Genomic DNA, 9,007 nt, shown 5'->3' with positions numbered 1-9,007 from the left:
TAGTATTTGCTTATTGGAGCCACAAAATTTGCATAATTGCATTGGATCTTCACAATGCGTATTTACCCAGTCCGGTTTGTTCATCACAGGTTCTAGCGTTTGCAAATCGCCACAACCATTAACCATTTCATGTCTACCGTTGCTTATCGCTTTGGGTATTTACCAAAGTGATGTTCGGATGATAGCTCATCTCACATAAGAACTCTGTCTCAACAAAGTTCCTCTAACTTGCGCTACTAAGGTATACTGCGGTAGCAGATCAAGTTCGAAAACAATCGCATCTAATTCCGTCTAAACGATGTCAATTCCTAGGTAAGATTATAAATACGGTAAATCAAAGACTTTTACCTACTACACCAGCAAGAACAAATGTACATCTAGTAATTAGTGCAAAACACGCACACTAGCGGTACATTGGTGTATTCACCTATTAAGAATAAAGATGTGTTTTCAATTTAGTTCGCCACCCTTCACTCGCGTTTCCCACAGAGGAACAAGGGTGCATATACTCTGGACTACAGTCGCAGAGGGTCAGGATTTGTAGTTAAAATTAGCGACAAAGGTTCTAAAACACGACAGTTTGCGGTCGATAAATGTCCTAGAACTCTGTGCATTTTACAATGCAATACATGATTCGCTTTCAGTCTGACCAGGGATATACTCTGGTTTCTCTTCAGAACGAATAAATCTTTCGCCTTTTACTAAAGATTTCCGTGGAGGGGAACAACCGTGAGTTTCATGTAAATTTTTGATGCCTGCCTCACGCTGGCCTTTAGCAGTCAAACAAGGCAACGGCAGTTGCATACAAGTGAGAACCAAGAAGCCGCATGGCAATGCGGCATGAGAACCAAGAAGCCGCATGGCAATGCGGCATGTGACTCAAATCCTCAATGGCTCAGAACACCATTATGTGAAAATGTCAAGAGATCATTCCGTGAGTGGACATCTGTTAGACAGAGGATCTCACCCGTCAGGATTTGGATCTTGAAAACTGGACATTAAATCCACAGGTGTGTCATATGTGAGTCCACAGAAGGGGGTTACCCTCAAGTATACAGGATGGCATCTCGCCACAATTAGAAAAGATCAGTTTGTGTACAAAACAGATCACAAGGGCAGTGGCGGTGGAGTCTCTCACATTCGTGTGGTCATTCAGCATCGGGTATCTGGCTCTACCATTTTCCACTGCTCTCTCTCCGTTGCCAAAACGGATCATAAGACAGTTCGTCACAACATACTGGTGGTATCTCATGGGTTTCGGAGAAGTTTGCTTCTCGAATTTTAAAGGAATACTGGCACACGATCTTGGCCCGCTCATAATACGTCCAACCTGTTACATCAGGGAACGTTCGTTTACCCATAGTTACCTAGGTACCTATTATCTATGTACCGCAGCTGCGGCTGACAGGGTGAGGGTTCAGACCGCCCTCTTAAGAAATAGAGCATTACAGTATCGGTTATACTAACCATGTTACGAGCTAGTAAGTCGCTTAAGGCAGCTCATTATTACGAAATAGAGCATTACAGTATCGGTTATACCAACCATGTTACGAGCTAGTAAGCCGCTTAAGGCAGCTCATTATTACAAAATTTCGTGTGCTTACATAGGTTGTAAACCTTGGAAGTTTCCAACATCATCCTTCAAGTTACCCGTATTCTGTTAAACGGGGTGGCATGGAAAACTGCGTTGATCTACACTAAGAGTGCAGGTATCTGTGTGGTAAACTTATTTTCAAAGACGTTTGCCTCTATTTGCGTCTGTACACATCTTTCTACAAGGTGTCATCAAAGTTCAGACTCTATTTATCCCACCTACAGCGCCAGGCGACTTGAGGTTGGGTTCAGTTTTCTTACAGTTTTCATATTTTGAACCCTTTCAACAAATGGGAATTAAGTTTCTCACTTTGGAAAACAATTTTCTTATAGTCTTGGCTTCGGCAAGGGTTTTGTTTTCATATTTGGGTGCCTTGTATTCCAAGCCACCGTATTTGAGTTTTCTCATGACAAAGCAGATCTTCGGACGAATCACGCTTTCGTATTCTTCACATCAATATACCAATAGGGGTTCCTGTGTGGACAGCACATTTTAGAATTCTGAATGTGGTACACGCATTACGCGTTTATATGCCGAACGTCAACAGTACGTGATATGAATACGTTGTTTGTTCTCTAGGATACTGCCAACTGGGGTTAACCAGTTTCTCAGCAGACATTATCCAGTTGGGTAATAATAATGACTACAAGTCAGGTTTACCTTAAGGCTAAGTTACAATCGCCTACGTCAGTAATAGCTCATCCCACAGGTTCTGTGGGAATGTCAGACCCAGTGGGTCGTGGAGTGTCTAAAACGCGGCTATATAGCCTTCATGTGCACCATGTTTGTGCACGTTTACACGTTATAAATGGTGGCGCCATCAGCATCTAGCTTTGGCCTGCCTACTGTTACAAGTATCAAACAGCTCTCCCGCCCACGAGGGAAGCTTTGGTACGTCCCAAGAGTACTCCAGTGACCCCTAGTGGATGATAAAGAAAATAGGATTTTGGTACTTACCAGGTAAATCCTTTTCTTTGAATCCATAGGGGGCACTGGACGCCCACCCAGAGCAGTTTTACCTGGGTTATTTTAAGCTCAAGGGAGCTTAGGGTAACAAGTTTTACTTGATTGATATTAAGCTCAGAGGAGCTTATGGTAACACATTTTCACCGATTGGTTCAAATTATAAAGTTCTATCGGTTATAGTGTCAACGGTTTAGTTGACAGTAAGGTTATGGGTCAACATTGTTGTTGTCCGTTATGTTATAGGTATTCTCCATTGTCAACCTCTCTATATCGTTCCTGTTCGCTCAGTAAAAAACACTGAGGTCGTACACTGAGGTACTCGGGGATATGGAGGGGGGGGAGAGTCCTAAATTTGAATATTCAGTGCCTTTGTTCGGCTACGCCCGTCCATATCCCAAGAGTACTCCAGTGCCCCCTATGGATTCAAAGAAAAGGATTTACCTGGTAAGTACCAAAATCCTATTATTACTTATCCACAGTAGAGGGTACTGGAATCTCCCGAGGCTTGGATTGACTGTAAAAAGTCCCACTACACGGTTTCAGCAATGCTTTATCAAAGGTCTTTAAGGCTCTTTTAGAATTCACCAACATTGTGGTTGTTGTTATGAGTCTGTTATTATATATGTTTTTTATTACATGCATGATATTTGTGTTTTTAACACCTGGTATTAATTCATCTTTCTGAAGCACTGTTATTACAGAAATTATAAACAATGGAATGTAGAGAAAACTATACACTATGCACCACCGATGTCAAGTCACTTTATACCTGCATTGCTCACGACACAGGACGTTCCCATACATGACACTTTTTCTCAAATTTGACAACCTTACCCAATAGACAAATCAATTTCATCATGGCAAATGCTGAATTTGTTTTTCGACACACAACTACTTCTGGAATGAAGGTAAATACTACTTGCAAAAGTGTGAAACTGCCATGGGCACACCATTGGCAGCTAGTTATGCCAATATTTTCCTGGTGAAATGGGAGGATGACAACATCTGGTCAAACAACAAACATCTAGAACATCTGAAATGCTGGTACCGTTACATTGATGACATGTTCTTCATATGGTGCGGGACAGCAGAACATCTGGAAAACTTTAATGAATACGTCAATAGCAATTCTATCAATTTAGAATTTGAAATAACATCAAGTAAGGAATCAATTGTTTTTCTGGCTCTAGAAATCTAGATCGAAAACAACCAGCTGCAAATGAAAACACACATTAAACAGGTTAATGGTAATAATGCTCTTTTGACTACAAGTAACCATCACAAAAATTGGATTTCCAATATCCCACGAGGCCAATTCCACGAATCAAGCATAACTGCACTGACCCAATTATTTTCAGAGTCCAGAGTGAAGAGACGATGACAAATTTCATAGAGAAAGGCTACCAAAAAGAAAAATTGGAGTTACAAAAAAATATATGGAAAGGAAAGATATGTTAAAATATAAAAAAAAAATAAGAATACAACACCTCCTTCCTTTCATCACTCAATTCAACAGTAACACCACTGTGATCGTAAATATGATTAAAAAAAAACCATTAGCATGTCCTATTGCTGGATGAAACCCTACGACCCCTCATTTCAGAAAAACCACAAATCATATACCGGAAAGCGAGAAATATGAAAAAGTTCTACTCTCTAGCTTCCTGAAAGAACAACACACCTCGAGAAATACAAAAGGATATTTCTCTAGCATCCATAAGGGATATTGGGGGAATCTAGTGCAATGGGGTATAGACGGGGTCCAAAGGAGCTGGTGCACTTTAAATGTCTTCAGTGGGTGTGCTGGCTCCTCCCCTCTATGCCCCCTCCCACAGGCAGTTTAGAAAAAAGTGCCCTCAGTGGAGGATGCACATCCCTGAGCTCCAGAGAGTTTTCGTCAATTTCTTTTTAATGTGTGTTATTTTTGGTATGCTGTTTGGGCAACAGTATAGCTGCACCGTGGGAGTTAGGGGGAGGGCGGTCACCGGCCTTGTGAGGTGCAGAGTCGCTTCCCCGCTGAGAGGTTGTCTGTTCAGTGGGGCACTGCAGCTTGGCTGTCACAAACGTAGCATGCTGCACACCCCTAACACTGCCTGAAGGTGAAGTCTGTGGTGAGTACAAGCCGGGGACTCCGCTAGGACGGTCCCCCAGTTCAAAGTGCGTATGAACGCAGTCGCGGCATACGGGACCCTCCTGGGGGGGGGGGGTCCCGCTTGGGTCCCCCGTGTAGACTGGCTAACAATCGCTTTAACTAGCCCTTGTGTGATGTTTTTAAGCAAACAGGAGACATTGCCAGTATAAATAATCACTGTAGCTCCGATGCCATTGGAGGAAGCGGAGCTACCTCAGAGAGGGACCAGAGGCATTTTGGCACGTTCCTCTGCTTAATGCAGCCACAGACAGCACACACAGCTCTTCCTGACTCCTCAGACACGCTGGAAAACTGGTACAGGGTGTAGCAAAGGGGGAGAGATGCTATTGTACACTATGTGGGTCCTCTACAGGACAGAATTTATTAGTGTTTACTGTGTCATAGTTAGCTGTCAGCCTCACTGGGGCAGTGCAGCTAGGGGTGTGCTGGTGTCCTTCTCTCTGTGTGTCTCCTCTCACATACAGTAAGGGCAGGCTTGAAATATATCACAGTCTGTGTGTATGTGTATGTTATTGTGATTACTGTGAAACATGGGTAAACACAAGCTGTGCAATGTATGCCACACCAGATTCTCTCCATTATCTTCTGATTCTGTTTCATGTGAACAATGCAGCCAAACTTCACAAGTCAGTGAAGGGGCTGGGGGAGAGGTTCCAGAGCCCGCATGGCTAGGGTCTCTTAAAAATATGATGTCGGCTCACTGCTAATGTTCAGAAAACTCAGCTACTACAACAGGCTGTTGCAGATTTAGCTGCTAGGGCAGATGTTACACAGCCCCCCTCCTCTCATTGTCACGATCTGGGTAACTGGACGCCATTACATACCATTCAGGTGTCTCCTGAGGCTGGCTCAGCGTTCCAGGGCCGGGTCTCAGCTGTCTTGCTGATACCCACGTTCTACATCTGTTCCCTGTCATCCCGCAGCGCTGTCACAGTGGCCTCATGTTAAAGTTTCAGAATGGCGTCTCCAGGCCTCCGCCGCCGCACCTGTGTTTTCAGTTTACAGAATTACTCAGCGTAACGTCTCCTGTCTGCTGCAGCTTCCACCGTCATTTCTGTGATTCCAGCATGCAAGTGATCAGTATGGCGTCTCCTGTCTTCTGTGGCCTCCGCCGCCATTACTGTAATCTCCACATGGTCTCACAAGCTAACTTTCCCTCCAAGTGCTAACATGGGCGTAGCCATGTTGGTTTCAATCACATGCTTCAGTTTCACCAATCCGCTGTACTGCTGGACCCTGCATAATTGCTCAGCCAATGCCTGCCTCTTTGCAGGTATAAATATCCTGTGCCTGAACCAGGAAGTTGTCAGTGCTTTGGTTGTCAAACCTTGTGTACCAGTCTCTCCTCCTTGTGGTTACTTCTACTTCAGGTTATCCAGCTCCTGCTTCCAAACTCCACTAGAGACCCACACCAGCCTACCACCTTGCGGTGCAGCCTGACTCCTGGCTAATACTAACACCAGCTTCCAGCATTCATCTTCCAGCGGTGCTCTGTCTACCATTGCATCCTACTCCTGGTTACTGCTAACACCAGCTTCCAGCATTCAGCTTCCAGCAGTGTCCTGTCTGCCATTGCATCCTACTCCTGGTTACTGCTAACACTGGCTTCTAGCATTCAGCTTCCAGTGGTATCCTGTTTCCAAGCATCATCGGTGTTCTGCCATCGATTATCTACAAACCATCAATCTCCATAATCATCGAACTCTAGCTTCATTTCTGCATTATAATTCCACAGTTCTTCAGCTGACCAGGTTCCGTCCGGCATACTTGGCAGTCTATTTTTCATTCAACAATACTACCAGCTTCCAGTGAAACATCTGCTGGCCAGTTCCTATTTTTATTTCACTATTCTGCAGACGAGTCTTGGTTAAGGACATTACATCTCCTGGTCTATTAGAACTGTACCTGATATTACCACACCCAGAGGTATCCTTTACTCTGCAGCACTCCAAGGAACTGTCTATTGTTCTATTACTTATTCCATACTTTAAAGTACTGCCAATGTATTTACAGAACTGTGCTTAATAAAAATCCATTTACTTTTACTCCTGTTTGTTAGGTGCCGCGGTCCGCGGCGCCGCTCGGTCTGCTTCCGAGCGATGCTCACGGCCGCCGCACCTCCCTCCCTGCCCGCCCGGCGCCTAGCAACGCCAGGACGTCGTGCGTACTGTAGCCGCCGGGTCCCTGGCAACGCTAGGACGCCGGGCGTCCTCAGCCGCTGGGTCCATAGCAACGGGGACGCCATTGGCGGACCGCGTTCCCCGTTGCCAGATAGGATTGATTAGTTGCTCATGCAGCAGGGCAGCTGCACGACAACTAGTAATTAGGGTCTGGGGGCTGGTCTTGCTGGCCCTCCTGTCATTGGCCAGCAGGGTCTTTTTATGAGAGCCAGCTCACTGCAGCCTCGCCGGTGATAGCTTCCTATATGCTGTTCCTGCCTTGCAACGTCTGTTCCTGGTCAGCTGTATCTGGTCGATCCTGCTCCCTGTGCTCCTGAGTTCTGGAGTTCTGAAGCTGGTCCTGGGAATCCTTCCTGTCCAAGTGAACCTGTTGCGGTCATCTGGGGGTTCTCGCTTGTTGGGGCTCTCTCCCGGTTTCGTGAGTAGCGGCTTCTGTCGCATGTTGCGGCCTAGGCCGCTTAGTCCTTGTTTTACTTTTGTATTGGTGGTTTTTGCGGAGGTTTCCGCTTTTCACTGTCCTCCCCGGAACTCGGTGGTGCCGTGTGGGGGAGTGGACAGTGGTATCTTTTGTTGTTCTTTTCCTTTGGCGGCGTGCCGCACATATATTTAGTTTTAGAGTAGTTAGTAGCCCCTAGCTTCTGTTTGCTTTAGTTAGAGGTCCCCTTGTTATTATCCTGTCTCGGTTCACGCCTTGTCTCACTCTAAGACCTGGGGGCATCGGAGTTGGGCAGACCTAATCCGCCCTTCAAACGCGGCTGCCGTGGGCCCAAGAAACCATAGTCACTCAGGCGTGAACTGACCACACGGGTAAAACAACGGAGGTAGGGTGCTAGGGGCTATTCCCGTACCATCCCTTATTTCAGTGTCACGTCCTGGTGCTCTGGACTCTCTACACAAACATCTCTCCAGTTCTGAGCATCAGGAACGTAACATTATCACCGGCCCAAAAACAAACAAAACAAAAAAAGAATAATATTAAGAGTTATTTGTTTTTGGTGGGCCTTGAAATTCGGCCTCATGAATCCGGCAGTATTAGGACCGAATCCCAGCCAGCTTTTGGCCAACCAGATTCAGGAACTAACTCAGATGGTTCAGGATCTTACTCTTCGGGTGAGATCGCAGGAAGATCTTTTGCGAGCCTCCCCGAGTATGATTCCAGAACCAAAGATGCACCTTCCTGACCGTTTTTCAGGTAACCGAAAGGATTTTTTTAATTTCAAGGAAGCTTGTAAGCTTTATTTTCGTTTAAGGCCCCGATCCTCCGGTACTGAGTCTCAACGGGTCGGGATTGTATGTCTTTACTACAAGGCGATCCGCAAACCTGGGCTTTTGGGCTAATGATGTTGCCTTGCTATCTGTAGATGCCTTTTTTAAGTCTCTAGGCCTTTTGTACGATGACCCTGATAGAGAAGCGTCGGCTGAGAGCCACTTGCGTGCACTTAAGCAAGGGAAAAATCCAGCAGAGGCGTATTGTACCGAGTTTCGCCGTTGGTCGAACGACTGTGGCTGGAATGACCCGGCCCTGCGCAGTCAGTTTCGCCTCGGTTTGTCTGAAGTTATTAAAGACAGTCTCCTGCAGTACCCCGCTCCAGAGACTTTAGACAAACTCATGGAGCTTGCTATTAAAATTGATCGTCGTCTCCGGGAGCGGAGGGCTGAAAGAGGAGCTAGTTTCAGGCCTAGTCCATGTGTGTATACTTTCCCTGAGGACGTCGAGGAGCCCATGCAAATGGGTATCTCCCGGCTGTCCCCAGAGGAAAGAACCAGAAGGCTAAATTCTGGTCTTTGCTTGTATTGTGGTGGCAAGGGACATATCGCACGTAATTGCCCGAATAAGCAGGGAAACGCTCTGACCCAGTGAATTGTGAGGGGTTCACTTGGGTCTGCAGTTGATCTCCTCTAATGATTCCTTATTAGTTCCTGTAAAAATTTCCTTTGGTAGCCTCAGTTCGTTGGTGTCGGCCTTCGTCGACAGTGGAGCTGCGGGAAATTTCATGAATCTTGGTTGGGCTCAGGCTTTGGGCGTTCCACAGATACCTTTGGATAAACGTATCACCATGCACGGCTTGGATGGTGGTTCGCTTTCTAATGGGGTAATCACTCACCGCACAACTC

General features: G+C 45.9%; 1 non-coding gene across 1 annotated transcript; it reads left to right on the top strand.

The window, feature by feature from the left end:
* Nucleotides 1–657: 657 nt before the first annotated feature.
* Nucleotides 658–771, top strand: LOC134913394 (U5 spliceosomal RNA). Its single transcript, XR_010177160.1, has one exon. It is a non-coding gene; the product is annotated as a U5 spliceosomal RNA (small nuclear RNA).
* Nucleotides 772–9,007: the final 8,236 nt, after the last annotated feature.

The sequence above is a fragment of the Pseudophryne corroboree genome, chromosome 4 (assembly GCF_028390025.1).
Source record: "Pseudophryne corroboree isolate aPseCor3 chromosome 4, aPseCor3.hap2, whole genome shotgun sequence".
NCBI lineage: Eukaryota > Metazoa > Chordata > Amphibia > Anura > Myobatrachidae > Pseudophryne > Pseudophryne corroboree.
Note: the sequence above shows the minus strand (reverse complement) of the source record. Positions and strands in the feature narration are given on the sequence as shown.